The 24,034-nt window shown below is 36.7% G+C and overlaps 1 protein-coding gene across 23 annotated transcripts in view; it reads left to right on the top strand.

Annotated features, from left to right (window-relative positions):
- RIMS1 (regulating synaptic membrane exocytosis 1) overlaps window positions 1-24,034 on the top strand; it is a 699,885-nt gene that overhangs the window by 156,322 nt on the left and 519,529 nt on the right. The gene's annotated exons all lie outside the window — the stretch shown is intronic.

The following is a 24,034-nucleotide window of genomic DNA, read 5'->3' as shown; positions in this document are numbered from 1 at the left end:
TGATTAGTGGATCTATTTTCCCTTACACCTTCCAGCATTTTTGATAGGTTTGAGGTTGTACCTCAGTATTATTTTAGCTTACATTTCTCTAATCAATTATGACTTAAGGCTTTTTTCATACTACCATAAATAACTTTGATTTCTTTTTCTGAAAACTTCCTATTCATCTCCTTTGACTATTTATCAATTGGGGAATGGTTCTTATTTCTTTTTTTTTAATAAAATTTGACTAATTTCCCTACATATTTGAGAAATGAGGCCTTTATCAAAGAAATTTACTATAAAAATGTCTATTGCTTCATTGTCTATGGTACTTTTTAGCAAAATGTAATTTTCCCAGTTAACTCTTTTAATTAGATCTATTTTTGCTTTTGCTTTGTCTGAGATCATGATGGTTACCCGTGCCTTTTTTGCTTCAGCTGAGGCATATTAGATTCTGCTCTTTATTTTACTTCTGTGTGTGTCTTTTTTGTTTCAAGTGTATCTCTTGTAAACAGCATTGTAGGATTCTGGTTTCTAATCCATTCTGCTATCTGTTTCCATTTTAGAGATGAGATTATCCCATTCACATTCACAGTTATGATTACTAACTGTATTTCTCTCCATTCTATTTTCTTCTGTGTATTCTTTTCTCTTTTTTTATCCTACCCCTCTTCAAAAGTTTATTTTGTTTCTGACCACTGCCTCCCTTAATCTATCTTACCTTTTATCATCCCTCCTCTCTATATCTCTTATTCCTTTCTCCTCCTGTTTCCATATTGGGTAAGATAGATATCTATTCCCAACTCTGTGTGTGTGTGTGTGTGTGTGTGTGTGTGTGTGTGTGTGTGTGTGTATTCTTTTCTCTTTGAACCAATTGCGATGAGAGTGAGGTTCAAACATTGCCTGCCACCCCCTCGTTTTCCCCTCTCCTATAAAAGCTCTTCCTGGTGCAAAATCCCTCCCTCCATTTTACCTCTTCCTTCTCCTAGTGTATCCCTCTTTCTCACTCCTTTTTTTTCTTTTGAGATCATCCTAACATAATCAACTCATACTCATGCCTTCTCTCTATGTAGACTCCTTCTAACTACCCTTATAATGATACAGTCCTTCAGAGTTACATGTATCATTTTTCCATATAAGAATGCAAACATTTTAATTTTATTGTCGAGTTTATATTTTTATGCTTGTCTTGAATCTTTTGTATATGTCACATTTTCTATTCAGCTCTAACTTTTTCATCAGTAATGCTCGAGTCCTCTATTTCATTAAATATCCATTTCTTCCCCCCCATCCCAACTACTATATTCAGTTTTCTGAGTAGATTTTTCTTGGTTAATCCTAACTTTTTTATTTGTTCCAGAATACCATATTTTAAACCCTCTGCTCTTTTAATTTGGTAGCTGCTAAATCTTGTGTGAGACTGACTGTGGCTCCACAATATTTAAATTGTTTCCTTCTGCAATAGTTTCTCCTTGACCTGTGAGCTCTGAAATTTGGCTATAATATTCCTGGGGTTTTTCATTTTGGCATCTCTTTCAGGAGGTGATTGATGTATTCTTTTAATTTCTATTTTTTCATTTGGATCTAAGGCATGGAAGTAGTTTTCCTTGAAAATTTCTTGAAATGTGGTATCTAGGCTCTTTTTTTAATCCTGGCTTTGAGATAGTCCAATAATTTTTAAGTTCTCTCTCCTTGAAGTATTTTTCATGTCAGTTGCTTTTCCAAAGAGATACTTCATGTTTTCTTCTAATTTTTCCATGGTTTTGATTTTGTTTTGTTGTTTCTGGATGCCTCATGGAGTCATTAGGTTCTACCTGCCCAATTCTAATTTTTAAGGAGTTATTTTCTTCAGTGAATTTTGGACTCCTTTTACCATTAAGTCAATTCTGGTTTTTTTTAATAGTTAATTTTATTTATTTTTAGTTTTCAATATTCAATTCCATAAGATTTTGAGTTTCAAATTTTCTCCCCCTCCCTCTCCTCTCTGCCTCCCCAAGACTGCATGCAATCTGATATAGGCTCTACTTATACATTCACATTAAGCATATTTTCCTATTGGTCATGATGTAAGAACAATTAGAGCTAATAGGAGGAACCATGAGAATGAAGCAATAAAACAAAACAACAAAGGAAAAGGAGAGCAAATAGTATGCTTCCATCTGTATTCAGACTCCATAGTTCTTTCTCGGGATGTGGATAGCATTTTCATTACCAGTCTTTTGGAGTTGTCTTAGATGCTTGCATTGCTAAGAAGAGCCAAGTCTATCAAAGTCAGCCATCACACAGTGTGGCTGTTACTGTGTACAGTGTTCTCCTGGCTCTGCTCACTTCATTCAGCATCATTTCATATAAGTCTTTCCAGATTTTTCTGAAGTCTGCCTGCTCCTCATTTCTTATAGCAAAATAGTATTCCATTACATTCATATACCCCAATTGATGGACATCAAATGGCCACGTTATTTTTGTATATGTGGGTCCTTTTTTTTTTTAAGGTGTTATTTTCTTCAGTATTTTTTGTGCCTCTTTTACCAGGTTTTTACTTCTCTTTTTCTAATTTTCTTGCATCACTCTCATTTCTTTCCCCAATTTTTCCTGTACAACTCTTATGTCTTTCTTTAACTCTTCCAAGAATTCTTGTTGGCCTTGGGTCCAACTGGCATTTTTCTTTGAGATTTTGCTTGCAGATGTTTCACATTGCTGCCTTCTTCTTGGTCTTCCCTGCCACCCTAGTAGCTTTTTATGGTCAAGTTCTTTTGTTGTTGTTGTTGTTGTTGTTGCTGTTTGCTCATTTTTCCAGCCATTTCTTGACTTTGAACTTCATGTTAAAGTTGGTCTCTGCTCATCTAGAGGTGGGGAGGCACTATAACAAGCTTTAGGCTTTTTCATGCTACTGTTTTGAGATGGTTCTGGGGGTCTGCAAGTATTTGGTGCTTCCAATGTGGTATGATCCAGGGAGAAGTGTGGTCATTACTCTCTTGGTCTGTGTTCTGGTCTTTACCCAGGAGGGGCCCTTGTTCCTCTGCAGCTTTAGCACAGACCTTCCTCTTAGCCTTGGAACTGTGACCCAGAACTGTATACAGGCAATAGAATTTACAATCAGTACCAGCTGCACCCTGTGCCAGCAAAGGGTTCCCTGTAACCTCTTTCTGACCAGTTGTCTAACCCCTTTATCTTCTATGGGCTTGGAGCTCTGGATGTTGCCATTGCTGCTGCTGCAGTTTTAGCTGCAGTTATCACTACCACCTCCATGTTCCACCACTGGTACTGCTGCCACACTCTGGCTTAACTCCCAACCCCATGTCGTAGACCACTCCTTCTGACCTCCTAAGGTCTCTTAGGCTGGAAAAATGTATCACTCTGACCTTTTATTGGCTTTGTGACCCCAAAATTTTATTTGAGGAGTTATTTTAAAGTTGTTTACAGGGGAATATTGGGAAAGTTTTCAGCTGCCTATACTCAGACATCTTGGCTCTACCCCAGTATGCTTTTTTTTTTTTAATCAGAGAATTCTTACTTGGGGAATTTTATTTTTTTTTCTGAAATGTAAAACAATAGTGAGGTGGAGAAAGTGGAAAAGAGACATCTCATCAAATGAGATGGTGCACGTTGAACACTTCATGAACCTGAAAGCATTATAGAAATGGCCATTATTATTACTGCCTTTTTTCCCTCTATAAAAACAGTGTTAAACTAGAGAAATAAGGGGAAAATGTAGAAGCTGTGAGCTGATGGTCAAAGTTCAGTGTCTACTGCATTATTTGTCACTGAGACTGTGTGTAGCACTCAAGGCATTCTAGAAGGCCATCCTATGCGTTGTGATTTTGAAAGTGCTTTATTTTCTAATAATGGCCCCAAAGTGGCTACAACTCAGAAATATAATACTTTAAGTCAATGTGAGTGCAGAATAACCAGTGATATTTATAGCTTGGTTTATCTGTACAGTTGGTGAGAGAGAATTACTAAAGTCCCCTAGCTTCTATTGTTTATTTTCACCTTCCTTGTCATTTATATTACTAGGGCTTTATGTGGGAAGTCAGTGTTATTTCCTTAAAACTGATCTTTGAATAGATGAAGTGTAACCTCTTGTGGTTTGAGAAAATATTTTATTGGGGAGAACAAAAACCACATTGAACAATCTGAAAACCCAAAGTATCACATTCTCATTTTCTTTTTCCTATCTCCATGTGCAGACATGTCAAGATTTTCATAAATATTGATTGAGAGCCTACTGTGGTGAAAGCTGATATTGTAAAAGACAAAGAGATAAATAAAACATGATCTCTGCCCTCAAGAAGCTTACAACCTAATAAGGGAGGTAAAATATATGCCCTGGGTGTGACATCCATCTAATTTAGTTTTTGTATTTATTTGTCTGTTAAGGATTTAATCCAATGTGGGACCTTAGAGGTTATCTAGTCCAAGATCCTTATTTTACAAGTGAGATAAGTTAGAAATAGAGAGGGGATATTACTAGCCTAAAGTCACTTATCTTGGGGTAGCAGAGCCAGGACTCCAAACTACAAGCTTCTGGAATTGCAGATTCATAGAGGAAGGGGTCATTTATAATTTTAAAATGTCAAGAAATAATGGTTAGAGATATTCTACAGGTAATGACTCAAAAATTACAATGAAAAAATACGTTGTAAACTTAAAAAATTTTATTTTCTTTGACTTTGCCCTACTAAATAGAAGGCTTGGGCTGGGGGTTATTATTGTCCATTTAATGAAAGTAAAGTAAGAGTGATTTGGGTTTAAAGATATGGTTAATAGATCCATTTGAATCACAATGGGTTTTTTAAAAACCTGTTTTTTCAGAGCTATATTTCAAGAAATAATAATGAAAACTGCATAGAACAAAAAAGTAAATTGTACTAGCTTTTTGAAAACAAGCAAAAAAAAATGAGGCTTAGAATGAGTGTAAATAGCAGTCGTTTTCTGTTCTACTCAGAAACTCTAAGGGTTTCCCCCTCCCAGATTGATACTTTTCTGACAGTATACTAGGCCGTCTTATGTCTCACTTCTTACCTAGCCCTTAGTCATTGAATGGACATTTCCCAAACTGAGATCTGAGAAAAACTTTAATTTAGAAAGGCCAAGGTCACTCACTGAATCTTGGGTCATCACCACTCCTCTTGACTTTTGTCTTGCCACTGGACTTTGATGACTGTGGAGGAGAGTGAGGCTGGTGATTTTGTGCCCCTCTGCCTCACTTAAATCCAAATCACAGACAAGTCAAGACATCCATACCAGTGATATTATTGGGCCACTTCAAGAATGAAGGATGAACAAGAACCAAAAAAGAACTAACATCTAGACGTACATAAGATAAACTATTTAAATTGCTGATGAACATAAAATGGAAGTTTGTGTTCAAGCCACATTTTGTGATATTGAAAACTTCATGGCTTAGTGATAAAGATTTTAGTTCTCTGACTTCATGTGTTAAACTTTTCCCCTTTTATCAGAATTCTGAGTAATGTCTTTAGGTTTATTTTGTTTTGGCTTGTTCATCATAATCTGTTCTTTCATTGGTATAAGGCAGGGGTTGGCAAACTATGGCCTGCTGGCCAAATAAAACAAAATTTGATTTAAAGATATAAAAACCATCCTTAGGTCATGGGCCAAACAAAAACAAGTGACAAGCTAAAGTTGATCCATAGGCCATGGTTTGCTGACCCCTGGTGCAGGGAACAACTGATATGGAAGTACCCTCCACCAGGGAAAATCGGAAACTCCTCTATAACATATAATCTTAGACAGTTACTTGGGGACACAGTTCCTTGATGGGTGGAGTGCCTTTCTCAAAGTCACACATCTAATATGTATCAGAGGTAAGACTCAAACTCAGGCCTTCTTTATTCTAAGGCTGGCCCATTCTTCCTTGTAGTACACACTGCTTCTCAATCCAAGATATGCCTCTTAATGCAAAGAAATGAAAAAATGGCTTTATTCAGAGAAAATAACTAACTTATCATCTTAAGCAGAATATGATGATTATATAATTTCATATGTATCATGATTTTATATACATGTATAAAATATATAAAAAGAGCTTCACAGATCTGCTGTGCCCATCTGGGTGCCTGGGTTTGCTTAATCTATTTGGCCTACTTTATAGAAGGACTGCAAGCATGAGTCTGAGTGAGAATAAGAACAAGTTTGGCATTGTTTGGTCATCTACAGTGTGTTTGGGGCATCATCTAACTTTAGGCTGCAGAATAAGTTTGAGAGTGGTTTCTTTCAGAAATAACTAAAAATTGGTATTGCATTTTTCATACTCCATAGTTCATGAGACTGATCCATTTCATTCTAACAAGTATGGATCAAATGCTACTAGGTATCAGGCACTGGGATACAAAGACAAAAATGAAACAATTCCTGCCCTCAGGGAGTTAACCTTCTATCAGGGAATACAACATGAATGACAAGAGAGAGATAAATGTAGTTAAAAGTAAAGAGAAATGTCTCTAGAATTTAAGGATCACAGTTCAAATCCCATGGCTGACACTTACTAGCCGTGTGACCCTGGGCAAGTCACTTAACCTCTATTTCCCTCAATTTCTTCATCTATAAATAGTGAATAAAAATAGCACTTATCTCCCTGGTTTGCTATAAAAGGATCAAATGAGATGATATTTTAAAATCACTGCGAATTTTACAGCATTATGTAAGTACTGTTTTGTTGTTGTTGTTGTTTTCCTTATTGCCAGGGACCGGGGACCTTTCCTGAAGTGTAATTCAATGGCAAGATATTCTTTCTGGGACTGAATATTTAGTACACATAATCCAGCCTTGACTACATGACTGTACCAACTTTTCCCCAAAGAGCTCAGAGTGTTTTTCAGTTGTTATTTAATTCACTGTCCCCAAATCCTTGCAATTGCCGGCTAAATGCAGATAACATCATCATTTCTGAGAGAAGCTAAGGATATGAGGTGGAAATGACTTGGCCAAGGTCACAGAGTGAGTCAAGTATTCCCAAGGCTGGGCCTCAGGGCTCCATGTTCTCAGGCTCCAGCCACTGAATCAAGCTTCCCTTCCAGGCTGGCATAGTGATTCAGTGGTGAATTCTGACCATTTCTGACCTAGGGTAGAAGTCTATGCTTACAGAAGACTTCTTAAAAATATCTGCTTTTAAAGGAAAGTGGGGTGGGGAGAGAGGAGAGGAAAAATTAAGAACAACTCCAGGAAAATGAAAATGCGATTGTGATTTTGAATCAGTGGATTGATAAAGGAAGTGGAGGCAGGTGCAAGAAAGAGAGAATAATGTCTTGCTATCTTGCCTCTTTTTATGGTAACTGTGGACTAAATACTGAAAACAGCTCTCACAGAGGCAAAATGAGGAAGGAGCCCAGTGATCAAGGAAAGACATTCAAAAATGATATAAAGAATGATATGGCCCTCCTGACACTATTGTTGTCAGCCTTGGCAAAAATATCCTCAAAATCTGGAATGAGAATGGGGAGAGGGGAAAGGAGGAGGAGGAGGAAAGAGGTTGATAATAGCAACCTAAAGATAAAATGTTTAAAAATACTTCTGTTGGGCAGTTAAGAACAAAAGACTAAAGTTACACGGTTTGGAAGAGCTGCTGAAGCTTTTGCAGCATTCATCTGGGTTTATCCTCACAGAGAAAAAAAGGCCTGGAAACTGAGGGAGGTGAAGGAGCAACATGGTTCTGTTTTGTTGAGTGAAGGTAAAAAGCCCTGGTGATTTCAGAAACCAGCCTGTTCTCAATGCCTGTAGAACCCTGTCTGGATATGTGAACAGGTAGCGGTAGAAAGGACAGATTCTGAAAGGATGTGCCCACATTTGAAAGGAAGGATTTGGGTTCGGGAAATAACTAGTTAGGCCATCAGTAGGTTGAAAACTGAAGGCCTGGGGAGGAACAGAGGAAGCAGACAGTTGGGGTGCCCTCCATCACGTCATTAGTGAAAAAGATATGGCTACCTGAGAAATTATGTAAAGGTATAGGAAAAAAAATGAGGTCCTTGGGAGATAATTCTGGGAGATAACAGGGACTACTCTTTTTTGGGGATACCAAAGCTGCTCCTTTCAACCTGTCCCATGACTCCTGGACTCAGTATGATCATATTAGGCTCTGGATCTTCTCTCATGCCATCCCTCCCTGCCAAGCTCTCTCTCCACCTTTCTTCCATTCAGGGTCCAGCTGGGTTCTACTTCCTTCTTAAATGTTTATTTTTTCCTGATTACTCCAGCAACAGAAATCTCATTCATTCAAAACTCCTTTAGTATTTTTTTTTAATATCACCCATACAGAAACAATACCTGTCTATCCTAGTGGGTTAAGAAAGTACTTATACTAAAGTGTGTCTTTTTTGACCCTAATCTGGCTCACAATTTGATCTGATAGTTACTGACAATCAAAACATTTATTTCCCTTTGTACCATGTCATTTGTTTCTAGAGGCAGCATGGTATAATGAATAGGACAATAGGCCTATAGTTAGGAAATCTCCATTCACATTTTATCTCGGACTGTTTTATGACATTCGGCGAGTTGCCCAGCCTCTCCAATAAGGCAAGGCACAGCTAACTTTTCAGAAGCTTTCATGCCTAGCTTTTTTTTTTCTTCCCATGGCTAGCTTTTAAGTGACTGGCTAAGTGGAACTTTTTGCACAACATTCTACTAGTCACTCAGGCTCAGAACCTGAGACAGTTTGTTCATCTGCAAAATGGAGCTAATAACATTTAAAGTATGATAGGTTTATTGTGAGGGAAGCATTTTGCAAACCTTAAAGTGATACAGTTGATAACTATCATTATTGTAAAGGTAGCACATTATTGTAGAAAGAAAACAGGGACAAGAGCCTAGGTTCTAGTCTAAGCTTTGCCAGAATCTCATTCTATGACTGGAGGCAAATTGATTAACCCCTCTAATTTCATTGTCTGAAAAATGATGAAGTTGGACTAGCTGGTCTGTAAGGTACCCAGCAGCTCTAAAATTCATCAGTTCTATATTGACTTCAGTAAAAGTACTGGCAGAAGGGTAACAAATAAATGAACATTTTTAAAGAGGAATCATGTTTGTGGAGACTTTGTTAATATATTGCCAGCTTGGCCTTTTGCTATATGGGGATCTTTGGACAAATGTATGGCCCAGTCTCTTTAAGTTTACCTGTCTATACAAAAGAAATGAAATATTATTAGGTGACCTTTCTGCAAAGAAGACAAAGTACTTTTACAAACATTATCTCTGAGTCCTGGGCAAGGAGTCAAAGATATCTGTTTTCCAACCTTGGTTCCTTCTGTCACTGACCTGATTCCCTGAACCTCTCTTTCTCCATGACTATAAACCTCAATTTGCTGTTCAGTCATTTCAGTCATGTCTGATTCTTTGTGACTCTATTTGGGGTTTTCTTTGTAAAGATACTGGAGTAGTCTAGAATGTGGTAAAAACAGAAGCTAAGAAATTAATTTGAGCATAAAATTATGAAGATATTTAGATTGTCTTTCTAGGCCAGAGTTAATATCATTTTTGTTTCATCATTATTATTTATTATATGATTATATGTGTTTTAAGGGGAATCTATCTGCTATGCTATAGATAATATAAAAGGATGAGTAATATAAAAATCACTGGGCTGGAGGAGGGGGGAGGTATGCATGGATTTTGTTTACTTGTTGGTCAAGACTTCTGATTCACTTAGTGTAGGGAACTCCCTCCACCAGGGCTACCAAAGTAATCTGAAGTCTGCTTAAATTTATAACCAGAAAACTGGAAGACTTGAATGAATTAAATGAACAGAACCAGGAGAACAATATAAGCTATGACAACAACATCGTAAAGAAAAATAACTTTGAAACACTAAAGAACTCTGGTCAATGTGATGACTTTCTTATGCTAATATTTAAATGAGTATATTCCTTGAGCCATAGACAGCACAGTAGGAAAGATTGTTGGCCCTGGAGTCAGAAGGACCTGAGTTCAAATCCAGTCTCAGACACATACTAGCTATGCAAATCTGGGCAAGTCGCTTCACCTCTGTCTCCTTCAATTTCTTCATCTATAAAAATAAGGATAAACATAGCACCTATCTCTCAGGTTTATTGTGAGAATCAGGTGAGATTCTATGGCTTGTAAAATCATAACTCCAGAAGACCATCTATGAAGAATGCTGCCCACCTATGCAAAATGACAAACATATTTTTGACAAGGCCAGTATTATTACAAGGGGTGGGTAGAAGACAGGTGATTAGGAAAGAGAGAAAATAAATGCCGGTTAACTGAAAGAAAATTCTTTTTAAATAAGAGGCCTGAGGCACTAAGAGGCTAAATAACTAGCATACTAGCTAGGAGGGAAGCTAGGTATCTCAGTAGATAGAGCTCTAGGGTGGAATCAGAAAGACTCATTTTCCTGAGTTCAAATCTGGCCTCAGACAATTGCTAGCCCTATGATCCTGGGCAAGTCACTTAACTCTGTTTGCCTCAGTTTTCTTGTTTATAAAATGAGCTGGAGAAGGAAATGGCAAACCCCTTCAGCATCTTTGCCAAGAGAACCTCAAATGGGTCATGGAGCGTCAGATATGACTAGACAACAATAATACATAACTAGTGTGCATTTGAGGCAGGGCTTGAACCAGGGACCAGTTTTTTATAACATACATTTGGACTCTAACAGCATAATATTTGTGTATACAAGAAAATGTAGGTGACTCTAAAGAAAAATCTTGGGAGAAGGGCTGGACTGAACCAAGCATACATGGAGGAGGTTCCATATGGAGGTTACACAGTTTCCAAGTTATTGAGGAATTAATTTTTAAGCACCTGAGAGGACGATACAAAATTCTTGGGGGGAAAAGATCACAGATCTTATTATTATACTGAAAAAAAAGACCTTTGAGAAATTATCAATCACCACCAACCTATATATAGGTTGCCTACTTTGCTATCTCCATATGATCTTTATGAGAATAACCTACATATGTATTGAAGGCATCATCGATGAAGTTATAAAAAGGGAACAAACAGGTTTTCAAAAACAAGCTTCTACAGATCACATTGTTACAGTCCCGCAAATGAGTACAAAGAATACAAGAATCGACTGTGACTCTTTTTTGTTGAGTATAAAAAAAAATGAATAAATGCTCTGAGAATTCATGTCAAGAAAAATAGCAAAACTACACTGTGAAGATCAGACGTAGGAGAATTTGGAAAGTTGTCTAGATTTCTTGACCCTTCTTTGTAAGTTCAACTTCTTCATATTTAGGTATCTTAGAAAGAATACTATCACCTGAAGGTGTTGAGGTAGAGGTTGTGAAGGGATAGTAATTGAATTATTTATTTTGCATATATTTTCTGCATAGTTATATGTGTTATCTTTCCTGACAGATTGTACACTACTTGAAGGCAGGGCCATTTTTGTCTTTATGTCTCTAGCAACCAGCACAATGCCTGACACATAGTAGGTACTTAATAAATGCTTATTGATTGATTGAATGAATGTTAGGCATGACAGTTCTTTTAGACCTTGTTTCAAGGTTGACAGGAAGAAGTAGTAGGGATTTTTGTTTGTTGGCTAGTTTGTTTTTTTGGTGACTTCTGTTGTATTGGCTCCATTACTATTGCTTTTATTCAAGAAGAGCTGATGGAGCCTTCCCCTCCACCCTGGTCTCAGTTTTTCTGATTCAAAGTATTTTCTCAATTGACCTACCTTCTCAGATTCACTAAGGTATGGTTGGCAATGTCTAGATTTAAAGGTCTTTGCTGAATCTGAAAGCAGAATTTTATGGGAAATGAAGATAATTTATCTGTTGCTATTATTATTATTATTGCTCCATCATGGCCCATCTCTTCTCCCCTCCTGCATAATGTCTACCTTATAATCATTTTGGCCTTTTCAGTATGTAATCTATTCAAGTACATTGTCCCACATGCTCCTCAGTGAGATAGGCAAGGCAGTAGCATTTTCATAATTTTACAGATGAGGAAATCGAGGCTCAGAGGGTTTAAACTGCTTGCCTAATGTTTTGAAAATGGTCATGGCAGGGCTGAGACTGTGATACATGGCTTCAGACTACAAGTTTGCATTGCCATCTCCGTAGATGAGGATTTTGACTTTAACATATTGGTGCTTTAAATTAATTCTTTTAAAAAGCTTTAATCTATAATATTTGTCTTTGCTCTGACTTAAGGTATCATAACTTAATTATATTACCAGGATTTTAACTAGGGTTGGATAAATGGGGCTCACAATCCCAGCGAATTTCTCCCATCACTACCTTGTCTTTACATTGTAGCCTTGTGATGCTTGCAGGCTATATTTTTGTCCTCTCCTTCCAATTGAATGGAAGGTGTATTTTGAGGCACTTATCCTGGATGCAAAAAAATTCCAATTAAGCCAAGACAGCAAGAGTTTATTAAATGCCTACCATGTGCCAAACATCTCTGCTAAGTGTTCTGCTAAGCAATTTCAATTCTAGATGTTTCAATACCACTGAGCAGTCAACAAATTTATAAAATGGGAATGGTAGGGAAACCAAGGCAAAAAGGATAGTCCTGAAGTTTTACACATTAAGTAATTTTGCACAAAAGGTTTTGTATATGATGATAAAGAGCATTAATATCTAACTTTCTTCCAATTAGGGTCTTCCAGTATAGCTAATAATTAGTATTAATAATTCATAAATAATAATCTGAGAAGTAGCATGATATAGTGGATAAAAAGCTGACTTCAAAGTCATGTTCACCTGGGTTCAAGATTTGATGTAACCATGGGCAAGTCACTGACTTTCCTATTCCCCAAGGCTACTCTGTAAGACTAGAAATTGCCTAGTAGATATTGATCTTCATTTGTAGAAATAATTCCTTTCTAGGAGTACTTTGTCTATCTTTGTTGTTACCATCATCATCATCTTCATCCTCTTTTGTGACCCCTTCAATCACCCTTTCGAAAAGAACACAACAAAACAAAACAAAAAACAAGTTTTCCATGAAGTATCTACTATACTACACACACAACAAAGGACTAGGTACCATGTCTATTTCTTTCAACCTCTAAGAAGTCTCAGACGCAATATTCAAATTAAACTAGGGTGAACAAGATGAATTGAATGTGTCAGTCCCATATAATTTGGCTGAACATGTAATAACATGTCCTAAGACTCATAAAGACTAATGGACTTGTTGCATTAGAAAAACAACTAGGCACTTGTTTGGTTTAAACACACACAGATAGATTGGCAGAAAGATGATAGATAGACAGACAGATAGATAGATAGATAGATAGATAGATAGATAGATAGATAGATAGATAGATATGATTTGAGAAAGCAGTTTATTTCCCACTGTTGAAATTACAGCTGTATAGATATATAAATATATAGATAGCTATCTATCTTAAAGTAACATATACTTCAAAGTGTGTATATATGCACTCTGATTTCTATACAAAGAGAAGGCATTGAAGGACAGGCTGAATGCTAGCCATAAGTAGTTGATCTCTAATATCCATTACAAATCTGACCAAGAACTCTCTCTCTCTCTCTCTCTCTCTCTCTCTCTCTCTCTCTCTCTCTCTCTCTCTCTCTCTGTTTCCCTGTCTCTCTCTTTTCTTCCTCCACCTTCCCACATGGATATAGAGAGATATGTGTGTGTATAGCTATATGCATCTATATATACATACATACATATATATATACATATACACATATGCATACAGAATATATGCATATGTACATATACACACATACATGTGTATATGTGTGTATATGATGTTTTATATATATATATATATATATGTTTGTATATCTTGTTCATATCTGGATGTTTTGTATTTAGATGGTCTCTCTCCCATTAAAATGTATGTTTTTTGAAAGTAAATGTGTTCAGATTACTCTTTCTAATGAGTAAAAACTTGACTATTCATCCATCCATCCATCCATATATTAATTCATATACAATTATAGTACTCTTCTGCTTTAGTGGAATTTTGTCCCATCTCCCTATCAAATGCTCGGGAGTATATAGGAAGGAATCACACCTTCATCAATGATTTTAACTTCCAATTCTCTTCACTGGTGAAAGGTACAAGAGCACCTCTGGGTCACAGCATGATATAACACTTCCCTTTCAAAGATGGAACACATCCTGCTGCTATGAAATATGCAATTGGCCTATTCCCTCTCAAGAAACAACCTTTGATTTCAATGACAATTACTTTCCTCTCTGTGGATTGGGATATTCATGAATTACGTGATTAATTCCATAGACTTTAGGCTCTGAAAAAAGCTATTATTAATTATGGGGGTTCAATCTCACAGTAAAAGTGGTGGACTGGAGTCAAGTGTCTTGATTTATGTTCCATGCTGTGCTACAGAGTCATCTTGAAAATTAGAGACGTCATTTAATCTTTGTGTCACATCTCTCTCTCTCTCTCTCTCTCTCTCTCTCCTCTCTCTCTCTCTCTCTCTCTCTCTCTCTCCTCTTTCATTGTTAGTGTTAATATTATATTAACCCTTCTCTTCTCTTAAGGCTATTTGACTGCTACATATGGACATCCTAACTAGGGAATTTTATATTTTAAAAATCTGTAGAGTAGTGACTTTTATTGTCTGTGTTAGTTTGCCTATAGTATAAGGCCCCTAGGAGTTAAAGCTAGTGTTTAGAATATTAGGAAAAACAAGTCAAAATATAAACTGAAAGTATACTGGAAGTTTTTCCCCATTTTAATGATCTTTTAATATTTGTGAGTTGCTGATTCAAATTTTCAGATGGAAAAGCATAATTTTCTCTGGCCTTAAAGCACCATAATCAACAAATTTCTAATGCATTGGCTTTTGCCCAAATCACATAAGGAAATGAATACAAGAAGAATCCATGCCTTATTACCTGTAATTTCTCAAGTTCATGAATGTTCTGGGAAGGGGGAACCATTCCAGATCTTTATATTTTTTTAATTGTGCCTGAAAAGTGTTCGTTTATTGCATTATTTTAAAGAAAGATTAAAATAGCCTTTCTCTTATTGGAGAACTTTCCTATGAGATGGTGATCTTCATTTACAGAATACTCACTGAATCGTAATTGATGCTAGGGATATGTATAGTGTTTTATTTTACTCATGGGTGGTACTGAATGAATTGTTATAAGCATGGTGCTTCCCTGCAGCTACTGTATCTTTTGGGCCTTTGACAGTGCCTAGTCCCTTGGACCATAATGTTTCTAACTTAATGTTTCTAATGAGGCAGTCAACTAGCATGTAAATATTCAGAAAATGTTGTAAATAATGGAACAATTTCCCCTATACATTAATGATAAAACCTGTTGACCTAAAAAGCCTATGCAGTTGCTTAAACGGTATAACTGTGAAAAGACTACTTCCTTTTTTCCCCCCTGGTTAACAGTGCACAATTCCCTGCCTATCAAGATGAAAATATATTTTGTGACTTAGAATTTCATGCATACATATAATTTGGGAATCTACAATCTGCCAGATAACCCAACAATGGAAGCTAAGTAATGTTTGACAGTCTTGTCCTAAATCAATACCATTTTCAGCATGATGGAAAATTAAATGCTTCCTTTCTCAGCTTCTCCATCATCACATGGGCAATGAGTCAACAGGCGCTTTTGCCAAGTCCCCTCCAAACTAGACAATCTATAGCAAATGTATTTCTGTTCTTTCCCTTCAATTTACATATATTAAAAACAACACACTTCTCAAATATTTTAGGTTTTAAAACTCTTCACAGTGCAGTGGAAAGAATTTTGAACTTGGACCGTGGAAGTTGGAGTTACTGGCCCACAGTCTGAAACTCAGCTTTAAATTTATGACTTGTGTGATTTGGGGCAAGTTATTGAACCTCGCTGGTCCTCAGTTTCCTCATCTGTAAAATAATGGTGCTAGGCTAGATGACCTTTATGTCCCTTTCAGCTCTAACTCTATAATCCTAAGTATTATTTTTTCTAAACATGTAGACTAAGTAATATGGAAATGTGTTTTGCATTACACACACACACACACACACACACACACACACACACACAAACACGAGGCAGTCTAGGTTAAATGACTTGTCTAGGGTCACACATCTGGTAAGTGTCTGAAGTTAGATTTGAACGCAGGTCCTCTTGACTTCAGAGTCAGTGATCCATCAGTTGCTGCCCCCCTATAGTTGATATATTACTTGCCTTCTCAGTGGATAGGGGAGGGAGGGAGAGAATTTGGAGCTCAAAAAAGAAAATTTTAAATGAATGTTAAAAAGAAAAAAGGAAGAAATGTAATTGGGAAATGTTTAACAAGATAAATATAAATGCAATAAAAAATAAAAAAAATAAGAATTTACTTTTCTAAACATATAATCCTTTCTTCAGTGCATTTCCCCTGAGTCCCTTCCCTGTGCCATTGGGTAGTAGATTCTGTCAAAAATGCATTTAGATTCTAAAACAACATTTCTCAAAAGGATGTACTAGAACATCCTAATGCGCCTCATTTGGGTTAGGTGTGTAATGAATACATGGTATAGAAGTTACTTGTCATTGTATGTGCACTCTTACATCTCCAGCAAGCGGCAAAACTGACACTTGTTTGTGCATGTCCTTGCCCTGCCCTTACCTCCCTAATCCTGCGGCTCCCCATCCCCAGGTGTGTCAAGATTTCTCATGGCAAAGAATAACGTTGTCCTGTGAGCATAAAACAAACAAAAAAAATAGAGAGTTCCTATTCTAAAAGAACAGTGAAATGGTAAGGTGAGTGAAACAAAGACTGATATTGAATACAATATAATCAGCTAGCCTGGTCCCAGCAGCCATAGACCAGAGGAGCAACCCTTGTGGATATGCAACCTGGCAGCTGCTTCAGGAAAAAGCTATCTCTTGGTCACTTAGGACAGCTATTGAACATCCAGAAAAGGTTCTCACACTATCAACCGGTTCAACATCAGATAGCCATATGATCTTATCAGAGGAAATTTCGCTAAAGATGTATTACCATCCAACTAGCTGAAGTACCCTAAGGACCATTATGCTTTTCCATCTAACTGGCATTTGAAACTTCCTGTATGTATTATTTCCTCCTATTAGAGCTGCTTGAAAGTATTGACTGTCTTGCTTTTTTATTTTATTAATTCTTAGTGCTTAGCACAGTGCTTGGCATATAGTAGTGTTTAATAAATGCTTTTTAATTCATTCCTATGCAATAATAGCATTAATATAAAGCATCTGAAAAATTAATTTTATAATTAGGATGTTGATAGTTATTTGTAAAAGAGTGTTTCAATAAAGAGCATCACAGTGCTGTAAACCCTCAGAAAAGAAAACAAAATAAAACGAACAAACAAACAAACAAAAAGATTAAAACTAGGTGGGACAATGGATAGGGTGTCTGGCCTGTAATCAGGAAGACTTACTTTCCTGAGTTCAAGTGTGGTCTCAGATGCTTACTGGCTGTGTGGGGCTGAGCAAGGCATTTAATGCTGTTTGCCCCAGTTTCCTCATCTGTAAAATGAGCTGAAGAAGGAGTGGCAAATGACTCCAGTATCTTTGCCAAGAAAACCCCAATTGGGGTCACAAAGAGTTGGACACAACTGAAAAATGACTGAACAATTCTAGTGAAGATCTTACATAAAAATAGTTTATTGCCATTTCCATAGGAAGTCTAAAAAGACATAGCTAAAGGGTAAGGGGGTCTTTTAACTCAGCTATCCTGGCAGATGGATTTTACCACCTGGGTTTTTCTTCTTTGTACATTCATTTCAATCATAATCGTGGTGACTAGGGTAGATTTGAAAGAACATAATCAAAGAGAACAGATCTCTGTAGTTGTAAGGGAAGAAAAAATAGCCTTCTGTGTAGCCTTCAGGACAGGAGGCTAAACATTCTATAATTGCTTGGTTCTAAGCAGGGCAAGCCCCCTTCATAAGCAGAGTAGGCAGCTGCCAATGCAGTGGGAGTCCGAAGACACCAAAAGGTCTGCCTGGCCTGGTTTATTACTGAATCTGATTTTGTCATTGAACTTAATCCTTATGGAATTTCTAAAAATAATATGGATTTTGATGGAGGTAAGGCATTACATCACTTGGAAGAGGAAACCCATTATCAAGTTTAGAGCATTTACATTCCCTGGGGGGAAATGAGACACTGGGCATGTTATGTTCTATATGGGAGAGTTGTTTGGCAAAGGTCCAGAATACTTTGTGAACAGACTTACCTGAGGCATGGCAATAGGAATGTGAAGCTTGCTTGAGAACAATGACCAGAGCCAAGCGGTGGTAAAGGTGAACCTGAATTTATTTCACAATATTGCCTTAGGCCAGGCTTATTCCTCGTGTGTGAACATTATGTTTTAAAAGATGAATCCAGGTCACTTTACTAGGATTTTATTTCAGCTGACTCCCGAATTTTTTCCTCATTGTTTAACATATTTAATCATTATTTCATTCATTTCGCAAAAAAATTGTTGAGTATTATCTGCTTTTACAATGCACTGTGCTGGGCACTAGAGATGAAAGAAGATGACTACATTCCTTGCCCTCAGGCAGCTTACTCTTTAGTTGGAGAGAGAATTATGTACACAAATTAGGAGAGGGATAGGAGAGGTTACACCAGGGATTTCATTGCAATAGAGCAGCTCTAAATAAGGAAACTCCCATTACTTGAGCCTGAATGAGTGCAAAGATTGGGGAGGGAGAGGAGAGAAGGAAAGCTGAAGCTAAACAGGGTTGAATATACCACTTTGCCTTAGGTCAATCCTGTTCTTGTGTGTGAAAGGTCTCATAAAGTAAAATATATATATATATATATATATATATATATATATATATATATATATACATATATATATATACATATATATATATACACATATATATATACACATATATATACACACACATATATATATACCTATATATACACATATATACATGTATATACATATATACATATATGTATATATGTATATATATACATATATATATAAAGTTCAGTTTTTATTATACTTCATTTTACTATACCTTTTTTTACTCTACCTTTATTTCACTTGACCCAGAAACATTTTTCTCCCTTTCATGAAGCTATACTTAATCATTCACTTATATTCTTTTTTCTTAATTAAGTAATCAATTTTAAAAGTTAATTTTATTTCTTTTTTTCTTACATTTTAAGTTTCAAACTGTCTCCCACTCTACCTCCCTATCCTGCACTAAAGAAGACCACCATTTGATGCAGATTTATAAATATATATATGTAAAACCATGTTATGTGAACTTCTATTTATCAGTTCCTTCTCTGGAGATGCATAGCATTTTCCTTCATAAGACTTTTATAGTTGAATCGAGTATTTATAGTACTCAGAATAACTTGGCTGTTCACAATATTCTTTGAACTATACTGTTGTTACTGTATACAACATTCTCTTGGTTCTGCTCACTTCACTTTTTATTATTTCATGTAGGTCTTTCCATGTTTTTCTAAAATCAACCTGCTATCATTTCTTATAGTGCAGTAATATTCTATAACAATCATATATCACAATTTGTTTAGCCATTCCCCAATTGATGGGCATCTCCTTAATTTCCACTTATTTACCATAACAAAGAGAGCTGCAATATAAATATTTTAGAACATATAGGTTCTTTCACTTTTCCTGATCACCTTAGGAAACAGACCTAATAGTGGTATTGATAGGTCAAAGGGAATACATGGTTTTATAACTCTTTGGGCATAATTCTGTTGAGATTTAGAGGTTTAGGGGTACTGGGAGCCCAAAATCACAACATTCAGGTCCTGCCCAGATGAATTCTACCCAAGCCTTCTTTCAGCCAGAGACAAGGTTTATTAGAATATCCGTTGTATTAGCTAGACTCTTAAGGAATCTGAACATTACTGAGCTATTGGCTAGATTTTAAGAATCTGAGCATCTTAATGGAGACAAGATGGACCTTATATACTGAAAGACTGTGGGAGGGATCTAGGAGTGGCCAAGGAATTTGCTGGACCATTAGGTAATAGAATGCCAGTGGGAAGTGGTGGAATAGGGGGTGGGGGACATAGGGAGGTAAGACATGGAGGGCTAGGCTAGGTAAAGGGTAACAGAGAATTGGAAGATAAGGCCACAATGAAAGGCCAGTTGGTAGGACTATATCCTCAGGCAAATGCAAGAGATTTGGCCATTGGGAAAGTCCAGGGTTTTTCCTTTCTGGGGTCCAGGTCCCAACCCCATCAATTCCAGGTTGCTCTCTAAAATGGTTGGATCAGTTCACAATTCCACCAAAAATGTGTTAATGTCCCATTTTTTCCATATCCTCTCCAATATTTGTCATTTTCCATTCATTTATGTTCAACAAAAATTTTTGTTGAACATCTACCTGGTAAAGTTTACTGTGTGAATCTCTAGGTGCTAGAGATTCTAAGCTGAAAGATGACTTGATCTCTTTTCCTCAAGCAACTTGCAATCTAATAAGCTCCTTCTACCAATGCAGATTGGCACTTTTCTCCAGCTTATCATATTAGAGTGTTGCCAGAACTTTGAAAGGTTTGGTGCCTTGCCCAAGGTCACATAGCCAGTACAAAACTAATGGTAATAAAAGTTTAATGTCATAATTACTTTAGAAAGATTAGTCAGAGAGATGAGATATTGAGAAGGGAGGATCAGGATAGTGGTGTGAAGTAAGGCTGGAGAGGTAGTTGGATAGATGAGGGCTCTGAATGCCAGGTTAATGTCAGTTTCTAGAGTACCTTCTATTCAGTGAGCACTTAATACATTTTCATCATACTGAAAAAAGAATCCCTCCTCCCACTCCCATCCCCACTCAATAAATTCGAGTGGCTTCCTGTTGCCTCCAGAACTAAATACATAAGTCTCTGCTTGTCATTCAAAGCACTTCATAATCTAACCCCTTCCTACCTTTCCAATCTTATTACACCTTACTCTCCAACAGGTACTCTTTGATACAGTGACATGGCCTTCTGGATGTTCCACAAGCAAGACACTCCATCTGTTAATCACTTAAAAAGTGATTAATGAGTTTATTAATTGATTAACTAATTTCTTCATCTGTGTAATTTCTCTGGCTATCCCCCATGCCTAGAACACTCTCAGTCTTCTGCTATGACTATTTTCTTGGCTTCCTTTAAATCCCAACTAAAATCCCACCTTCCCTAAATCCTCTTAATTCCAGGACTTTCCTTCTTTTAATTATTTCCTATTTATCCTGTGGCTACTAGCAGTTGTTTCTTCATACCTGCAATTCAAGAAGCCTAATTATAACTGGGAACAGTGACAGAGTGGCAACTCTTACGGCAACCATCTAAATGTTATTTGAGAAGAGACAGAAAGAAATTGGAACCAACCCTGCCCCCAACATGATGCTTCATCTCTGGTTTCTTTGCCATTTTACTATCTGTCCTCCATACCTGGAATTCTCTCTCTCTCCTTATCTCTGCCTCTTAAAATCCCTACCTTTCTTCAAGATGTAATTTAAGCACCACCTTCTACAAAAGGCCTGTCTCATTCTACCCTAACTGCCAGCAGGGGTGGGAAACCTTTGGCCTGGAGGCCACATGTGAGCTTCTAGGTCTTCAAGGGTGGCCCTTTGAATCCACTTCTGTCAAAGAGCCACCCTTGAGGACCTAGAGGGCCATATGTGGTCTGGAGGCTACAAGTTCCCTACCCCTGCAATGCTTTCCCTCTACAGCTACCTTCCATCTACTCAGTATTTGTTGTGCAAAGTTCCTATCTATACATTGGCTCCCTTATTAAAAGAGAGGACCTGGAATGTTTTTGTTTTTTCTTTGTATCTTCAGCGCTCAGCACAATGCTCTCACTTAAAAAGTGATTAATGAGTTTATTAATTGATTAGCTAATTTCTTCATCTGTAAAATAGGGATCATATATCTAGAACATATGATCCCAGGTTCTCAAGCTCAATCTCAATCTTATCCTCAATTCCTCCCCCTCTCTTCTCCTCCATATCCAATCTATTTACAAGTCCTGTCATTTCTATCTTTGCAACATCTCTTGTATGTATCCCCTTCTCCCCTCTGACACTGTCACCATGCTAGATCAGGCTCTTATCACTTCGCGCCAGTACTATTACTATGACCTGCTGACCACGTTCCCCCAACCCATTCAATCAACTCAAGTGTCTCCTTATGGCCTCAACCATCAACTATAAAAACCCTTTGTCCTCAAGGCCTTTCATAACCTTCTTACACTTCAATCCCCTCAGCTTACTCACAGATCCAGACACTGGTCCCCTTGCTGTTCCACACCCCAATACCTAGAAAGCTCTTCCTGCTTATCTCTACCTCCTAACTTCCCTAGTTTCCTTCAAGGACCAGGTAAACTTCTACCTTCTGCAAGAGGTTTTTCCTGATTCCTCTTAATGTTAGTGTCTTCTCTCTGCAATTATCTAGAATTTTTCCTGTATACATGTTGTTTGTAGGGGTTTTTTTTTTGTACTTTTGTTTCCTCTATTAGACTCTGAGTGACTGGCATATAGTTGGTGCTTAAAAAATGCTCGTTGACCCTAGGGAGTTGCTGTGAGGCTCAAATGGTACAATGTATGTAAAGCACTATATAAATACATTTGTTAGGACTATAATGGCTGTTTAGGACTAATAAATCATAGTAAATATAAAAGTAGCTACTATTTACAAAAGGTGTGGGCAAGTACTTTGCATGTGCAAATCTCATTTTATCCTTTCTAAGACTCTGGAAGGTGGGTGCTATTATTATCCCCATTTATGGATAAGGAAAAGGAGGCAAATAGAAATTAAATGATTTGCCAGGTCACAAAGGTAAATTTCTGAGACTGGATTTGAACTCAGGTCTTCTTAATTCCAAGTCTAGCAGTTCCTGTTGAACTACCTAGCTACCAATGTTATTGAAAAAGAATAAATAAAGATGTTGCCATTCCTGATTCAGTCTTTATAGGATGTCTACTAAGTTCTATGCACTTTGAGGTGCAGTAGTTCATTAAGAATGGTAATAATGCTTTTTTCTGCATTAGATTTTGTTACAATTTTGTGTTGTGATAAAAATGCCAGATAATTGGAAGGTTCAGATAAAATTGCAAAACATTATGAGTTTTAAATAGCACTTTATAAAATTAAATGTGAGCTGTGAAATTGTTTCCCAGTGACATTTTTTAAAGTAAACCTTGAAAAGAATTTTGTGTATTTTATTCACTTAAGATTTGAGGATTTGAGTTCTTTTTTTTCTCCAGAAGCAAAAGTATTGACTTCAAGGAATCTTTGAGTCCAAGAGTCTATATAATCTTTTTAAACACAGTTGTGGTATATAGCTAAAAGCAAAAGACAAAATTTAAGATTCTTTTTACTGTCTCCCCTGCTGGCTGCCAATTTCAGACTTGCTTTCATGGAAATAGATCACAGATCAGAAGAAATGGTCTTAGCTTAAATTCTTCCCTACTCTTGCTGATCTATTGTGAGAAAAGGAAGCACAAATAGTAATGAACATTTAAAAAGAAATTGAACCTCTCACATAGATTTTATCTTTAGCTTTGCTGTGGAAAAACTATATTTCTTCAATAATGTCAGGTAGTTTTCAAAATCTTCATATTAGAATCAAAGTTAGTGAATGAAATAAATATAGCATCTTATTTCAGGATTGCCATCTCTGTAACTTTTGTTTGAGGAATCTTTTTGGAGAAATCTTCTTACCTATGATTATTCTCATAAGAAACATAAATTCTATAAAGGAACATAAACTACAGTGGTGGTAAGACTGCACTAAAGGTTGTGGCTTTCCACTAAAAAAGTGCTGGAAGTACTAAGGCACTTCTGATTTGTATACAAGATAGAAAAATATTATTTCCTAATATCCTGTGTATATTGAACAATTAACAGATAATTTAATCATAATTCTGCCAGGAGCTCCTGGGTAAATAACTTTCCACTCTTATGTTTATTAAACATTTTTTAATCAAAGGTCCCTGTTAGGAACTGACCATTATATCACTGAAATTTATCAGTGATTCTAAATGAGAATGTGTTGTTTTTGCCACTGGAGTGTGTGTGTGTGTGTGTGTGTGTGTGTGTGTGTGTGTGTGAGTATGTGTATGTGTGTGTGTGT

This window comes from Phascolarctos cinereus, unplaced genomic scaffold (genome assembly GCF_003287225.1).
Source record: "Phascolarctos cinereus isolate Bilbo 61053 unplaced genomic scaffold, phaCin_HiC Scaffold_5;HRSCAF=322, whole genome shotgun sequence".
NCBI classification, from domain to species: Eukaryota; Metazoa; Chordata; class Mammalia; order Diprotodontia; family Phascolarctidae; genus Phascolarctos; species Phascolarctos cinereus.
This window is presented reverse-complemented; position numbering and strand designations above follow the sequence as displayed.